The sequence below is a fragment of the Ambystoma mexicanum genome, chromosome 3q, assembly GCF_040938575.1.
Source record: "Ambystoma mexicanum isolate Mex_15411 chromosome 3q, UKY_AmexF1_1, whole genome shotgun sequence".
NCBI classification, from domain to species: domain Eukaryota; kingdom Metazoa; phylum Chordata; class Amphibia; order Caudata; family Ambystomatidae; genus Ambystoma; species Ambystoma mexicanum.
Window position 1 is genome coordinate 309,479,353 of NC_090926.1, and position 18,313 is coordinate 309,497,665.

An 18,313-nucleotide genomic window follows, 5' to 3' on the forward strand; every position below is an offset into this window, starting at 1 on the left:
GTCCATGGAGACCAATAAATTTATCCCAAAATATCCATCCCCATCCAAATAAAAGGTACTCATCACTCTGTTTCCTCTGCCATTAAACCCGGTCTCCCCAAAGAGGTCATCATTGGTACCGACTTTCTCAGGTTTTCCTGCCTAACACAAGAAGTCCACTCACGTCTTCTGGTATTTTCCTCTTTTCCCAACTGCCAATATCTCTTCTCTGCTAAGCCAAACCCTTGGAACTGGTCAAAGACCCCCTCGGACTCTGGGAATAGGCCCAATTTATCATCTCCACCATCTAACCCATTTCGGTGGGTAGCGGATATTATAGGGGAAGGGTATGTGAGAAACCTGAAGGTGCTCTCACATCTACTCCCCCAGGATCTTCTGTTGAGGTGGCCAGGGAAACCCCATAACTTTTGAATCCTGACCCTGGGGTGGACAAGCAAGGGGGAATCACCTAAGTGGAAGGTCCATGGGGATTGGAGAGAGGGTACCTCAAGGCAAAACATGGTATCCCCCTTTTTCTAATGCTGACTTTGACCTCCCTTCCCTTCCCTTAGCCTTTATAGGCTTTACCAATCTCATTCTATCATCCACAGTAATTTTCCTTTAAGTACTGAGAAGAAGAAGAGGCAACTAGGAGCAGTGCAGATTTCCTATGGCCAACACCACCCTAGTACTGTGATGAAGAAGAGAGGTCAGGCATGTCAGCATAATGGGCTTAAACAAGGTCAGGCAATTGGGAATAATTTGTTTCACCTGCAGCCCATTATTAATGAACGGGAGTATACAATGTGGATGTTAGAGAGGTGTAGAGAGCATGAGAGATGCAGGTGGTGCAGGATCAGAACTAGAACAGAAACAGGTTTGTGCCATGCTGAGGGGCTGGAAGTTGAGATGCTAAGGTGCCCGCTGAAGATCCCGGGAGTCCTGCCGAATGGACCGAGCAGGACTGGAAACTCTTGTGGAGGAAGGCAGAGAGCAGAAGCTGCTGAGGAGAGGAGGCGGAGCCCAGCACGAAGGCCAGCGTACCTGGAGGGAAGCAACCAGCAAACCAGCAAGTTGCTTCTCCCATGTGGAGAGGGGGGAAACTGCCGTGCAGAGCAGCAGCAACCCGGTAAGGCTCTCAAAGAGATTTGGAACTCCAGGATGCTCCAAGGGGCTGTTGAGCCTGCATAAGTAAACCGTGCAAATATTGAATACCGTACCTGATGAAAGGGGCTGCTGAGCCCGCATTCGTAAATCGTGTCAATATTGAATAATGAACTTGATGAAGGGGGCGCTGAGCCAGCATGGGTAAACCCTGCAAATATTGAATGCCGAACTTGATGAAAGGGGCTGTTGAGCCCATACAAGTAAAAGCAACACATATTGAATACCGAACTTAACGAAAGGGGCTGCTGAACACGTACAAGTAAATCTTGCATCTATTGAATACTGAATTGACTGAAAGACATTATTCAAGCTCACAACATAAAGCTATACATCTTGGATATTGAATAACAAGAAAGCATGGTGAGAGAGAAACTAAGTGAATGCTGTAATGCTGGATATATTCAATGACAAGAAAGTTGCTACTTGAACAAAATGGGTTAATAACTATGAGAGCAGTCTGGGGAAATCAAGTGTCCCATGATTAGAAAACAGTTTGAAAGGCATATGAAAATCCTACAAGGAAATACAAGCATTGCCTTGTGAACTATTAAGCATCAGCTTTGGGAAACGTATGGTTGGGTGACCTGTGAAGGCTGGACCGTGCGGTCTGACAATTGCACCTAGACCAAAAATGTTCCTAGTACAAACATTTCCAACATCAAGAAATGTGATTTCTGGTTGCGTGACCTGTGATGGGTGGACCGTGAGGTATACAGTGTTTATAACAACAACAAAAAAAAATAACGACAAGCTTTTTCAGTGAAATTAAAATAACGAAAGAAAATTCTAATTTGTAGTAAAAATGTATATGGGGTGGGGTAAGGGATTAAAAAGGGTGGATAATGTTAGTTATTTAAGTTCTCATTATAAAGATTTGTAACCGACTGTGATTGACCATCATGGGTGGACTGTGTGGTCTGTGAGAAACCAGAAGGTGTCTCCCCTGCTAGTCCCCACGGATCTCTCTATCAGGTGGCCAGGGTACAGTGATTGCCTATGCATCCAGACCCTGGGGGTGGACCAGTGCAGGAGGATCATCTGGGTGAGGGGACCTTGGGGAGTGGGAGTGAGACACCGGATGGTGAGACGCTGTATCCATCTCTTTCCTGCAATTCCTTTATCCCATCCATCCTGATGGGATATTTAGAAACTCAATCCCCCCCTCTCCCTTTTTCTCCCTTTTTCTCCCTTTTTCTGCACAAACACTTTTATATGGACAGTACGCTCTGGGAGAAAACTGACTCACACTCGAGCCGTGGACCTGACATGTCCCAATACTATGGTCAGGTGAGGTCAGGTAATTATCGACAATCACTCAACACCTGACTTCCATTACACTTCCCCACACGGATAAAAGGCGGAGCATGAGAGTACACTCTGAGTGAGGCAAAACACACGAAGTTACAGCAATTTCGAGATTGCAGCTGAACGAGGTAGAAAGACAGCCAGACAGAAGAAGTTTGTGAGAGGGACAACACCATTGACCTTTTTGGCAGGAAGCCGTTATTTTCAAGAAACCTTCAAGGCAGAATACATAAGACCAGGAAACCAGGCTGAAGAATCCTGCATTGTGTGTCGGAGATACCGAGGGTCCTCCCGCATAACTGACCAAGGCAGGGAGGAGTAACAGGTGCTGTGATATCGTCCTTGGCTCCAAGAACAAAGGAGCGACAGAGAACAACACAGCCGATGAGTTGGGGAGACTGATGCCAGACCGGTGTGTTGAAGTCAAGGTTGCAAGCAGCAACATTATAAAACAAGCGCTGGAATGAACATTGTTAAATACGTGTGATGAACGACACGAGTGAAGCTAAATTGCTGGTGAATATTTGAACATTAGAGGGAAAGATGCAATGCCGTTGACAGAGTGGTCCGGCACTGTGAATGTGCTCAGTCGAAGGTCTCTGTACGTTATCCTGACAAGAGAAATGAAAGTAGAAGATTGATGTGAAGTGTAAATTGTGTGAAGTGAATCAAAGTGGTCCTGCGACGGTTTAAGCAAAACCCATTGCACATTCAAAAGTCTTCGATTCTGGTATCAAAAGGGATCTGAGCCCGGACGAGGGGGATCCAAAGTCCGAGCCTGAATGAGGGAGTCCAAGTTGCGAACATTGTGGAAAAGAGAATCTGAGCCCGAATGAGGGGGATCCATGGCCCATGCCCGAACAAGGAGACCAAATTGTGAACATTGTAGAACATTGTAGAAAAAGGGTCTGAGCCTGGACGAGGGGGACCCGTAGACCCAGCACAAAGGAGGAAGACCAGTATTGAAGTTATGAAAGTGAAAACCATGACAAAGGAAAGGAACTTTTGTGTTTTGTCTGTTACATCAGGCCCTCTGCAATAAGAGACTGTCATTGCAAGAGAGACTTTGCCGGAAGGCCCTGATGCCTATTTGTTTAACTGTTACCTCATGGCCAAGAAGCCAGAGTGTGTGTGAAGCCTGCACGTGCCGCCTTGCCCCGTTCTGAAAACGTGGGGTCAGGGAAGCCAACTGCTCAACTATCTTGATATATCATTTCTTGAAAACTTTTCTTTTGCATACATTGTTATCCCACACCATTTTGTATTTAGGAGTAAGGATTGGCAATAGGTTTATTAGTACAGACCCTTTTATTTTCCACTAGGACAGTGTTATTATTATTTGATGGTCGTAGCTTGCTCCCATCTTTAGATTTAGATTTAGATAGGTGTTCTACCAATCCATTGAAGTTACAATAAACACCCTTGAACTGTGATCACTTGTCTCTGTCTTTACTGTTTGATACAATGCCTTCCTTACAGGTCTGACTACTGTGCATAGACCAAAAACCACAAAAGGTTGAAAAGCAGCAAAGAAGTGAATCTTTGGTGAAATTAACCAAAGGAAGGGCCAAGTAGATCCAATCATCTTTTATGAACTGGTAAGTGGAAGAAACAAGTAAACTATTGAAAGTAAATCTTGGGGAAGGGAACCCTGAGAACAAAACCTGGAGAAAATGCATTTTGGGGAAGGGAATACCAAGACCATAGTGTTGTGTGAACTTTGTTACATTTGAAAATTGGGGAAGGGAACCCAGGGAACTGTGATATTTGTGAATCTGCCGAAGGTAACCTCAGAACTTGATCAGTCCTTATTGCCACAAGACTACATTGGAACTGTATTTATCTTGAGACAGAGATCTTTAGAAGAACTTATTTTGGAACACTTATATTTGGTTGAGAGCATTTCCCCGCTAGTTTTGTTGTAGTTGTGAGAACAAGCAAAGATGTATGACACAAATAGACTTTTAGTTTTGACTTACAAACACAGACTTTCCTTAGATTTCTTTAGGCAGGGAAATCCTGCCATAGCTTAGGGTTAGTTAAGCGTTAGACCATCCTGATTATTAATAAAGCTTTGTTTGAATATATCTCTGTTGTCTGTGTCAACTCTCTTGATACCATGCCTATCTTACACTGGTTAGATTATTCTGGAAGTGTGTGAAAGCGAAAATTAAAGTGTGATTCAATGCTGCGTTGCCTGTATTCAGCACATGTGTTCTGATTTATTTGTGCTTCTGAGAAATTGGCAGTGTGCCATTACTTTGGAGTCACACATGCACAGTGAGGGCAGTACGGTGTGCACATGCATTTGCTCCATGTGATCATTGTATTTTGTAATGGTATGTGAGTTCTCTGTCTGTTGTGTGGGATTTCTTTTTTTAGCATTCATTTTGTTTTCATGTTGTAGATATGTTGTGGGTAGCTTGAGTACGTGCATTTGTGTATGTGTGTGTTGATGTGTGTGTGTCAGTGTGTTGTGTCTGCAGATTATTTTTGCAAAATATTTGTCTTTCCTTGGTATATTTTTCATGTTTGTTTTGACCATCTAGCCCTACTGTTCATATATGGTGGCCCTACTGTATGTTTGGTTTCAGATCATCTTGTGAGTTTTGCGAAAATGTTAAATTTCTTGTCATGGCTTTAATTTTGTGTTCTCCCTCTGACCATATCACACATGACTAGAGTGTGTGTTTGGGGGCTGCTGATGTTTTTGTGTGTTTTTCTGTATAGTTTTAATTCCATTTGTCGAATTCGTTAAGGGTGCACTGCTTCAGCATAAGACTAATGTTTGTGTCTCTAAAATTGAAGTGGACCATTTTGATATATCATAAGCAAAACAGTGCATTTTTCCGCCCCAGTCTTTTTTCTGCAATGTTTTTCTGCATGACAACATTAGTGAAACTTCGTTACATTTTGCAACGGTGTTTAGAAATGGCCTGACCTTTTGCCTGTCAAAAACGGTGGACTTTCATGAACTGGAACAAAAGTTACAGAGCAAAGCATTTTTGAATTTTCCTATGTAAAGCTTGATGTGACCTTAACTATCCTATGGCTATCCTCGCAGTATAATGTGTGTGCGAGTGTTGAGGATGTATTCTGCTACGACCTGTCTTAAGCAGACCTTTTGTGATCTACGCTGCATGGCTTCCTAACCTTTGAAAACTGCGACTTCCATTACATTGAACTCTGTTCTTCAGAATACAAAAGTGTGGCCGCACGCTCCATCAATCTTTCTCGCAAATGCTTTCCCCTGGAATAAGTTCTTCAGTTCTTTCTTTCATTGGGCCAGAGAACTTTGAAGGACAGTGTTGGTGCCGCCCTTTCTGTCTATAGGTACCAACAACTGACTAAAACTGGAAGACAGGCCATAGAACTTGGTGGCAAGTGGTTGAATATGAGGCCAAAGTGAAAGTGCGTTACACTTAAGTAGTACGAGTAATCAACAGTTCTTGCACATCGCAGGAGAAGATGAGGATGCTGACTATCTGAACTTAACAGTGGGAAAGGACATCCCCAAGGAAGCCCTCATCAAAGGTCTTATATAATATCCTTCAGGCCTAACCGACATGACAGAGGAGTTGGGAAATTTGCCATGTAGACTCCCTGAGTGACAAAGGTAGGGGGACTGCAGCGAGTGCACCCCACCATGAACCTTCAACTGTACACTATGCCACTGCTAAGCCTGGCTGCATCTACAAAGCCAGATGGGACCACATGCCCACACCTGTAGCCCTGGAGTCTTGTCCAACCATTGAAGTAAAATGAGGCAGCCCTTGAAACATCCCTTCTGAAGGACATAGCGCACTGGAGAAAAACCACCGTCACAGGGAGCAAGGAAATCTACTCCAGTCAAAAAGGTGTCGCTGGACTCTGTTTAAAGGCCAGGAGAAGCAATGCCTTCATGAAGTGAACATATATGAAGACAGAGAGAAGGTGAGGACTCGCGATCTGGTGATCCAGAAGAAGGACACCAGCAAGCCTCAGCGGCTGCAACTGCAAGAACCCCCACCTAGAGCTGGCCCAATGAGTTCTGTCTCAAAGCCAGTATCCCCACGAGGGAATGCACCAAAATAGTGCGCTCATTGTTACTAGCAAGGGCCGGATGCTCTCAATTAGTCCTCCACTTTTGAATTGGTGGATACATGGAAAGCCCTACATGGAGAAGTGAAAGCTGTAGAATTCTTTTCACATTACTTTATTTGGTTTTAAAATATGATGGGTACAAGCCGAAAGGACAAATACAAGTTTTAGTTGTCACCTCAACTGAGTAGTTAGAGGGTAGGTAGGTTCATGCCTTTAAATTCAATATAGGTCTCTTGTACTGTTAGTAGGTGAGGGAAGGAAGTAAGGGCTCCAGGATGGAGGTGGGGAGGTGGGAGGGGTTCTTTAGGATGGAAGGAGTGCAAAAGAAGACAGTTGGGGAAGTATAGGAGACGTGGCATTTGCCTATGGTTCCATGGTATAGAGCAATGCCCAGCACTATGTCATGACAGCAAGCTCAATGCTCCATAGTGTAGGGTCAGCAAGATGCTGGTTGGATGTGTCCTCGAGCCTCAGGTCTTTCGTACTACAGTTGGTACTCAACAAAGTTACTGCCCACCTAGGAATGAAAAACACATTTGAAAGGATGTCTCCCCATGTTTACTGGGGCTGAATAGGAATAGCACTGTAGACCCTCCCCAATATGCCAAGAGACTGCTGAGTCGGGAGGTAATACATAGGAGCCTGTCATAGCAAACCTGCATTCGGATATTCTTGAAACCTAAGGTAACGCAAAACGCCACTACTTGACTTTGGACATCAGAAGGCACAGAGTATGGTCTAGCGTTGTGGCAAGTACAGGATGTACCAAAGTCATGCATAAAAGCCATACAACCCACAAAAAGCGGAATCCTTCCACCAACGTCAGTCTTTCCTGACCTGAGGCATTTAGGTCCAATGCTGTGTCTTGTTGCAAAGCAACATTTTGGAAGTGGAAATTCCCCCAAGTTATAGTCAGATGGATGCCAGGTATGGAGAGATCAAGGCAAGAACTTATTGTCCATTCTCTTGAGAGGACAGCGAATCCTGGTGCCGCTGTGGATAACCAGGCATGTCAAGAGAAGGGGTGCGAGAAATGTTTTGGGGTTTATCTGCCCCAGCAAAGGTGAAAATCTCTTGTTTTGGTTCTTTAAAAGAAAGAGGCTGTCACTATTACATTGCTTTTCTGTGTCTCAGCCATGTCAACTGGGAGCCCATCCTGAAGAACTGCTTGGTGCCTCTATCTCGTGCTATGTTCTATAGGGTGTGGGGTTTCTCTGGTTGTATTAGTTGCTTATGTTTGTATCTTATCCTGATACCGCAATGATGTGCTACGTCCTACTGGTTGCATTGCAATGTCATCTATATTTTGAAGGTTGAAAATACGGAGTCCAATTTTGTAGAAACTATGCCCATTGTCTGCTTTTTGGCATGGGGTAAGTTAGTGGAGCCTGGTTTTAAAGTATTCATTGAAAGACTGGGCTCTCCGGTGCTTGTGGAGAGGGTTTTTAATATACATCGACCTATCGCTTGGGCGTCCTGCATCTCAGCCCTTTTAGTTACTGCCAGTGGAAGGTGTGATATTCAAACTGGTAGGAATGGGTCTAGTCTGACCTGCCCAGTACCTCAGGCAGCATGTATATCCATTTTGTAGAGTCAGGAGCATGACTGCACCAGTGGTAGCCTACACCCTGATCTGGGTTTTATCCCATGATGCATTAGCCAAAAAGGTTTTATTAGAGATGACCAATGTCATGTTGGCGTACATGAAAACGACGTGGTACAAGTTTGGACTAACTCACAAGTCCTCCACAGCCTACCACCCCAGAACAATAAGACTGTTGAAAAATTCAAAAAGTCATCAAAGGGGGTGACGGGTGCTCTAGGTCTACCCTTGTGAGGATGTGTGAGGATGTGTGATGACCTCCCCCATGTTTGCATACAGGGAAATTCTCACATACAAGTGGGGTTTAGTTCTTTAGAGCCCCTCTGTGGATACCATGGTAAAGAAAGAGTGGGACTTAAACCCCATGTTTCCCATACACAATATGGTGGGCATTGTGTTAACACACAAACTCATGGCACCCCACCAGTGTTGGTAACACCTTTATAGTGTTCACTACTGCAGTTCAGAACATTAATGAAAACGTAAGTCCTTCATGCTTCATTTTCTTAAAAAGTGGCTTTATTGGTGTTGCCCTTTCACCTTTGTTCAAGGGGCAGAACCTGTGGCCAATGTATTTCGGACAGAATTGTCTATCATCAAAGCTGACGGAAGCTTGGATTCAGTAGTTCTTACAAAGTCCTTGTTAATTTGATGATTGTGAGCACAACACCAGTGATAAAAGCAGTACAAAGGTGTTATCAACACTGGTGGGGTGCAATCCGTTTGTTTTTGTGCATATTTTCACAGGATTTTGGTACACAAAACATTCGGAGTATAACTTATTTAATTCTTGAATTTCACACAGTGGTACCCGCTCTAACAATTGTTATTGGGCGTTGTATTTTCAGCAAGAAGGTAAGGTATCCCAGTTCATACACCATGAAAACCTATCATCATCATAGGTTATTCATCATTAGCCATAAAGTCAAAGACATATATATACAATACATACAAATTCATCATTGATAAATATAAGGCGGGGGCGCTAGAGAGCCCAATCAAGATGGCCGCGATCCTGTGAGCTCTCCACACTACGATAAACATCTGATCATAATCCTGCCGTGTAACTACCCCAAAGTCGGACTCTGCGCATGGGACAAGCTGACTGAAGGTCCCTGGCATATACTGCTGAAATTTGGTGCCCTCAGAGCCCCGAACTGCGGAGGAACAAACGAGAAAGTTTGAGCTGGGAGACTTCAAAGAAACGTGACGTGGTGGGAGGAAGGAGGCGCTGCAGGGCCCGCGCCGAAAAGAACACTCCGGGCCAACAATCTAGCCAGCACGGTTGTCGGCAACCTGGTGTGAGGAGACGGAGCGCAGAGTCCCGCGAGAACCCTTCACCACCCACTGGATGCCAAGAAGATCATCAGCTGCACAGGAACTCTGCCACGAAACAGTGGTGAGAATGGAGACACTGGGGCTGGGCCACTAAACACCACAGGCAGCAGTGGTGCAGAGGCACACAGCGGGCTGAACGCACAGCGAACCACCCTGCAACTACAGTGAGTCCCCCCGATCGGCACTGAGACCTGCTGGAGCCACTCCCAACCAAGCGGGAGGGAGCAGAGTCCCAGGCGCTTGGTGAGAGGAGGGAGGAGAACTTGAACTCCCGCAGCCAGGTGCAACAAAGGAGCAGTGGGGGGTGACTCTCCGGGAGGAGGGGATAGCCCCCTCCAAGACACTGCTACTCAGAACAGCATGAACACACCCCGAAGAGGGCCCGTCCCTCATCTGACCCACAGAGTTTCACAACGCTGTTTCGCAAGGTGTGATAACAGCCACCACACTACAAATAAAATCTAAGATCATAAGGGCAGTGGTATGCCGGAGATCTTCCACATACGAGGCTGTGGTGGGCTAAACATAGCACCACCTCTTAGCCCCTGAAGTAAGGCGCATGGTGAAGATCGAGGGAGGCCTTGCACCACCGTCTTGATTCTATAAAGGACGCAGCTAAACAAGGAGACGGGGTATCAGGTAATATTATCCCCATATATATGGTCGCCGTAAATAATATCACCGGGAAAAGGTTGTGGCGATATTATTTAGGGGTTGTCTCCCGCATTTTCCATGAAATAATGTCGCCACAAAAAACAGCAATTTTTCGGCGATATTTTTGCATGGCGAGATTTTTGTGGCAACATTATTACATGGAACCGGAAATGCGCCCTTTCCACCCGCAATAGCAGCACAAGCAGGAAAAAGGCTCATAGCGCCGAAAAGTCACCTGTTGGCAACACACTGTGCCCAGCGACTAAATACGCAGCAAGCAAGGGATATGGAAGGAGGAAGTGGACCGTTCTCCTCCACAGCGTCCACTCAGCCCCCCGAATCGGTTCGGGGAAGGGCAAAAACCAGGAAGGCTACTGGCAAGGGCTGCAAGCTTGGAAACACACAAGGGATAGGTCACGTCTATAATAGACGAACAAGGAGTAGAGAGATGCTGGGATAACACAGGAGTTTGGTCGTTCTATACAGACCTGTATTCGTCCCATACTAAGGCCTCCCAAGCAGAACTAGAGGAATACCTAGATCAGACGGCCCTGTATTGTTGTACGGATGAAGATAGGGTGGGACTAAATCGTCAAATAACCTTAGAAGAAGTACTAGCGACCATTAGATCTCTGCCATCTGTGAAAGCCCCCAGACCTGATGGATTTGGAGCTCTATAAATACTATGCACCCAAGATAGGCCCCTACCTCCTGCAAATGTACCATCAAAATGCCCTAGAAGGGAGACTCCCGGAATCCCTAAGGAAGTCCCTAGTCACGGCCATACCTAAACCTGGCAAACCACTAAATAACTGTGCATCATAGAGACCGATTTCCCTCATTAACCTAGATGACAAGATACTAGCTAAGATACTGGCTTCTAGACTGGCACCACTAATGAATAATATGTTAAGGGCTGACCAGGCCGGATACATTCTGGGTCGCTCCACGTCTTTTGGGATAAGGATACTGTTTGGGATGATCTCAGCGGTCGATCAGAAGGACCATATAGTCGCTGCATTACTAGATGCTACCAAGGCGTTCCACTCAGTGTAATGGTCCTTCTTGTTTACAGTCCTGCGCAGAATGGGGTTGGGAGAGCAGTATATCGACATGGTGGCGCTACTATATGAGTCACCTATCGTCAAAGTGAGGGTGAATGGCCGACACACCCCAGGGATAACTCTCTGCAGGGGTACGAGACAGGGATGCCCCCTCTATCCGCCTCTGTTTGCCCTAGCGATTGAGCAACTTGCGGAAAGGGTTAGGGAGATCCACATACACGGGCATTCAGCTCTTCAGACAAAGGCAGGTCATGTCGTTATATGCTGACATTTTGGTGCTATTCATCAGAGCCCCAGAGAAGAACCTGGAACCTATCAGGGAGGAATTCTCGGGCCTTGTGATTAACGCGACAAAATCAGTCCTTTTCCCATTAACGGAAAGTGTGACACAGTATGCTGACAAATGGGGGTTCTAATGGCACATTGCACAAACTTGCTACCTGGGGGTCACAATAGCCCGAGACGTGCCCACAATATTCGAAAGTAATTATCAAAAGCACTTAACCAGGCAAATGAGGCAGCCATCAGGTGGAAGAGTTTACCACTCAACCTGTACGGCAAGGATTCCCTGTTACTTCCCTGATTCCTATATGTGTTTCTCAATGTGCCTATAGCAGTCCCTGAGCAGATTACTTCCAGGAGGTGAAATGAACAGTTTACCCAATTCATCTGGGCTGGTAAACAGCCAAGAGTATTGTGGGATAAACTAACAGCACCCATACACAGGGGAGGGCTGGCGGTACCAGATTTGGAAACTTACTATATCGTAGCGCAGGCTGGGTTTGCCCTTTATTGGTTTGGAGGTCAAAAAGAGAGGAGACACATAGAGGTAGAGAGGGCACTAGCGGCTCCCTTCTTGCTGCGATCCAGTTCTCTCACCGCCCCCGATAGGGGACGCAGAGCTAAAAATATGGTGGCGCTCACCTGCACCGATTGGACCCACATAGAACAGAGATCAAGGACAGAGGTCCTCTACACCCCAGAACTGCCGGTCCTGTTTACCCCGGGCATCCCACTCACCTCAGAATGGGGCTTTATTAATTTCATGTGGAAACTGGAAGTGCAAAGTTACTTACTGTGACCTGTTCCCGACGGGAGGTTCATCACATTAGACGAGCTGAAGACAAGGGGGAGTCTTAATTCCCTGGATGTGTTTCTATATTATAGGTTAAAAAAAACCTCCAGAAGATGTTTTCAACCTTCCCAGAACAACCAACAGTGGCCCGAATACTCGACAGGAGGATCTCTGGGGGGCAACACAGGAGGGTGGTCTCGGTCATGTACGCCTTGTGCAAGGAATCTAAGCCACAGGTTATGTCCTCTAGGGAGAGGTGGGAACATTCTTTGGGACACGAGATATCCGGTGGGAAGTGGAGATACTGTTGTGAAGCAACTAAAAATATTTGCGATAAACGCCAGATACAAACTAATAGATTGGACATTTCTACATTAATTCTACTATACCCCTATCCAGGGCTTTAGGTGGGTCGGGGACTGCCGGGGCTGGGCCCCGGCAGGCTCCAAAATCTTGTTTTGAGGCGGGGCCCTGCTGGGGCCCTCCAATCTCCCTTGGCAGCCCCGGCCACTACACGAAAAGGCTTTTTTTCTATAGCCTGAAAGTATCGCTCATGTGCGAGAGCCTCAGTCTTCAGAAAAAAATGCCTTTCATCCATAATGGTGGCGCCGCACCTGCAAGGCATTCCTTTAAGCAAGAGATGCCGGTGGGCCGGCGCCACCATTATGGAGAGAAACGTGAGGCCACTGGAAGCAGAGGCCTTGTTTTATAACTCCTGAAGTTCCCGCACATTCGCGGGAGTTTCAGTCTTCATAAAAACGGCCTCTGCTTCCAGTGGCCTCACCCTTTCAGCCTTAATGGTGACGCTGCCCCTCCCCAGCTGGCGAGGGGCAGCGCCACCATTAAGGCTGAATAGGCGAGGCGCTGTCCCCTGCCAGGTAAGCCATTAGAATATAAATGCAGTGATCAGCAACCTCTCCCCATGGGGAGAGTGTGCTGATCTCTACAAAAGGCTGCCTGGTAGGGGTGCCAGTAACCCATTGAGCCGGGGCTTGTCAGGGGGGCGTAGCCTAACAGTCCAGCAAGACTCCCTTCGTTAGGCCACTCCCCCTTGATGAGCCTCGGCTCATTTTGTAGTGCCACTTAAGGCACTGCCCCTATCCAGATTCACAGCTACTTTCCAGAGGCATCCACCAACTGTGTTAGATGCAATGAACCAAGGGCCGATTTCATGTACATGGCATGGGGTGCCCCACAGTATATACCTTTTGGAGCAGTGTACACAACGACCTCCGGGCGTGTGCGGAGAACGCGGGGGCGCTGCCCCCGCCCACTGCACGGTGAGCCGAGCGCCCGCTGTTCTTCAGGTACAGCGGCACACATTGGGGATACGCTGCCCGGCTCCCTCCTTGCTCCCCCTCCCGCCTGGGACCCACCTGTGGAGCCTGCACCGGAGACTGAGCGGCTCCCGTCTGGGTCGCTCGGAGGCCCGACTTTCACCGCTCCGCTCGGGGGCGGCAGCAGCGGTGTGCGTGTCCATGGGCCCAACTTCATAAGACCTCACCGCTGCGCTGCGCGCCTCCCAACAGCAAAGCCCTCAAACACAGCTCCCTCCCATCGGTGCGGTGGGGTGGCACCGGGGGACTCCGCCACAGTGAGGGATTGGCTGCCTTCCCCTCACTGTCTTCTGGGGTGCTCGGGCCCGCTCATCCGCGTTGTGGAGCCAGCCGCCTCCCTCAAGGGCCCGCTCCAGCCGGGGGCATCGGCAGCGACAAGCAGGCTGAATACCTGCTTCTGAGAGGACTCATCATCTCGCCACACGTCCCACAAGGCCCAATTCGCCTGTAGCAAATGGAGGCACCCGGCCCCTAGCACAACCCCCCCCCCACTTGCAGCCTGAGGTCTGTCTGCATCTGGGGACAACAGGGAGACAACACCAAGAGAAGCCTTGCTTGCAGCGCAGTGGAGGGCCAGCGGTCTTCCCCCACACCATCTCCTGGGGCGCCCCGGCCCACCCTTCAGCCTGCTGCCTCCCCCCGCCGGGGCCCGAGTGCCTGCCCGCACGACATGAGATGGGGGTGGCCCCCGCTTCCGCCCTCGCCACCCGTGGAGTGAAGAACACAACCATAGGGGGGTCCGGAATTTGTAAACTGCGACCCCAATGATGCTGCACCCAGGTAACGCCGCAGAACATTCTGCTTCAGCTAAAAGGACGTCGCAATTCCGACCCTCCCCGGATTTTGCAAGTCCATTTAGCCCTCGAAGATACCCAACATCCAACGCCACTCCTGGGGCCCCCTGGCCCACTCAGCGATTTCCCACCCCCTCCTGTTGGCGACGCTCCTGGACTTATTGCTGCACCCGCTTCTGCCCACAGCATATTATGCGCCTTTTCTATCCTTAAGACCTATGAGCCTTCATCGACCCGCATTCCTCTGGCGGTCTGTGGGCTAGGCCTCTAAGGACATCTACCACTACTCCTGGGGTGCCCCGGCCCACTCAGCGATTCCCTGTCCTCCGCCGCCCCGTTCAGGAAAGGGGGCATCATGTCTAAACAACCCAAACTCGCAAAAAACACAGACATTGCCACAATGCTGCAGGCGGCGACAAGGGGGAAAAACAAGACCCACCTACCTCTATGCCACAGACAGATCAAGAAGGCAAGGAACACCTCGCAACCAGAAGTGATCTTTTGGTCTTCATGGCAGATATTAAAGCTGAGTTTAGGTCCTGTATGACTGAGCTATCGACGAAGCTTGAACACACTGCTCAGAGAGTTGCTGAGGCGGAACAAAGACTGGGGGAAGTTGAGGACCAAGACCACGCCACAGCCATAGACGGGATCCAGCATTCCATTACAGCCCTACAAAATAGATGTGAAGTCCTGGAATTCAAGCAGGAAGACCTTGAAAATCGAGCCCAGCGCAACAACCTACGAATCCGGGGTGTCCCTGCCACGGTTCCAGATCAAAAATTGTCTGAATACATTGGGGACTTTTTTCAATGCCTCCTCCCGGACCTGGATAAAACCCAACTCTTACTGGACCGCACTCACAGGCTTTGTCCTCGCTGCAGAGTGGAATCAGGCTCACCCCCCGACATCATCACCAGGGTGCACTTTTTTGCCACTAAAGAGGCCATCTCATCCATCTCCCACACCCCAGATGAATTATCTTTCCAAGGATCCCCACTCCATATCTACCAGGACCTCTCCCTCCTCACTCTGCAAAAAAGGAGAGCTCTCCGACCATTGACCCTCTTTCTCCAAGACCAACGGATCCGCTACAGGTGGCTCTTCCCAACAGCATTACAATTCACCTATAATAGTACTCTACGAAGAATCAGCCACCTAGAGGACGCCACACAAATAATGCATCCGCCTTCACCTGGGACGACTCCCCCAGGGACCTCTGAAAGTATCACCAATGGGGACCTGCCACCCCCGCCGAAAGAAAAACGAAACATATGGACTAGGGTCCCAAGGGACAGAAGAAAGAAATGACCGCCCTTTACAAACCTTGCAAAACCACCATCAGACAGCCACCGCAGCGGGCCTCTCCCCCCACGGCTCCTGCCCATTTCCAAGGAAGGCTATACCTATAAATCCTTTGAATGCCAGCTATAGTCTGGCCGAAAGTTCCGGCCATGTTGGCTGTCTTTTGTTATTTGGCCCGGTTGGCCTGGGGTGACACTGGCCTCACAATGCCAGCCCCCCACCAGTTAATACCCGACCTCCCCGTTGGAGGCAGGGACTAAAATCCCAAGAGCAGGATAACAACTATTCCTCTCCTCGTACACAATGGCTGACCTTAATCCAACCTATTCCTCGCACCTGAGCCCACCCGAGGCCTCCCCCCCTCCTGTTCAAGACCATAGCACCTTAAAAGTCATCTCCCTCAACGTCAGGGGGCTGAATTCCCCCCCCAAAAGCAAATCTATCCTACAGAAGCTCCAGGACGAGGAGGCAGTAGTGGCCCTGCTCCAGGAGACCCATCTTTTACCAAAAGACTTCGGGCGACTGCGCACCCATCGATTCCCTAAACAATTTGGGGCAGCAAGAAAGGAGGCACAGCAGTTCTCTTTAAAAAGGGACTAAACCCCCAGGTTCTGGAAACTAAACTTTGCCCGGAGGGCAGATTTGCGCAGTGAAATGTCTCCTTCTGAACCAGCTGTACACCTTCATCTCGGTCTATGCCCCAAATACGGGACAAGTCGCATTCTATGAGACCCTCTCCGCCTCCCTGATCCCCTTTGCGGAGGGTCAGATCGTGATGGGCGGGGACTTCAATGGAGTCCCAGACCCCTTGAGGGATAAATCGCACTCGGCTTCCTCTGGAGACACCACCGTGGCCCTAGGTTTGCTATGATTATTCAGGACCCTGGAAGTGGTCGACTCCTGGCGGGTGCTGCACCCCTCAGAAACGGACTTTACCTTCTACTCCTATGTCCACAGAACCTTTTCCAGGATTGACCTCTTGTTGACATCGCCACAGATACTCGCATTCACAAATGAAGTGTCCATTGGATCAAGAATACTGTCGGATCACGCCCCTGGAGATCCGCACATATGTCCCAACCCCTACTGCTCGCCGCAAATGGTCATTGTATGACCCAATGTTGAATGACATGTCGATTAGAGATGCTATAACAACTTCAATCTCGAACTTCTTCCAGGAAAACCCCAATGAAGATACCTCTCCGGCCAATACCTGGGACGCCATGAAGGCGGTCATCCGGGGGGAACTAATAGCTCGTGGGGTGGCATACCACAAAAACTGAAGGCAAACTTGTATGGCTCTTGAAGAAGACCTCCGAGAAGTAGAGGCGAGGCATGAAGAGAAAAGGCTGGTCTCCCAAAATACAACGAGCGTTGCGCACGGCGCGGATGAAGATTGAGACGCACTATGCCGAACACACGGCACACCTACTAGCAAAAACCAAGCAATTCCTTTATGTTAGAAATAATAAAGCCAACAAACTAATGGTAGCAAAACTCGCCAAAATCAAGAAGAACAACACCATTGTCGGACTGTGCGACCCCCAGGGCACGACCCAATATTCTGAACCGGAGAAACTTCGAATAGCGACCGAACATCTCGTACAAGTAATGTCGGCACAGCCACGCAATCAGCAGGAGCAGACAGAGTATCTACAGAAAGCCACCCTCCCGCAACTAAAGCCTGCAGCACGTGATACCCTGGACGCACCAATCTCGGCAGAAGAGGTCGAAGAGGCTATAAAATCCCTCAAGCCCAGAGCTCCCGGCCCAGATGGATACACCACTAGATTCTATAAACTCTTTCGGCATCAACTGTTGCTACCCTTGGTGCAGCCCTTTAACTCTTTTCGATACACGGGCACCATAACCCTCTCCATGCAGGAATCCATCACAGTCCTGCTACCTAAACCTGGAGGGGACCCGGCGAATCTGGCCTCTTACAGACCCATTGCATTAGTAAACATTGATGCCAATTTCTATTCGAAGGTCCTAGCAACGTGCCTTTCCCGCGTCCTGCCTAACATAATCCACCCAGACTAGACTGGATTTATTAGGAACAGAGCTACGAGCGACAACATTCGCAGAACCCTGGATCTGGTGGACCTGGCTACTTGAAACTCTCAGAACTTGGCACTCCTAGCCCTCGATGCCACTAAGGCGTTCGACAAGGTAGACTGGACCTTTATGAACCTCACCCTAGAGGCCTTTGGCTTCGGAATGGAGTTCTGCAACATGGTCATGGCAAACTACAGATCTCCGAAGACCCTTCTGAGAATTAATGGCAACCTCCCCCCCCATCCCTCTAACCAGTGGAACCAGGCGGGGATGCCCACTCTCTCCACTCTTGTTTGCCCTGGTCATGGAACCCTTCGCCCAAAGAATTAGACTGAATGACTCTATTAGGGTGCCCCGGGCTGGACCCTCCCAGCACAAGGTGGCCATATATGCAGAATATGTCCTATTTACTATCTCACAGCCCACACTTTCTCTCAAACACGCTCTGGCCGAGATAGAGGACTATGGGAGAGTCACCGGCTTCTCCATTAACTTTGGCAAATCTACAGCTCTCGCAATAGGCCTGTCTCCATCAGAGAGGGCGACCCTAG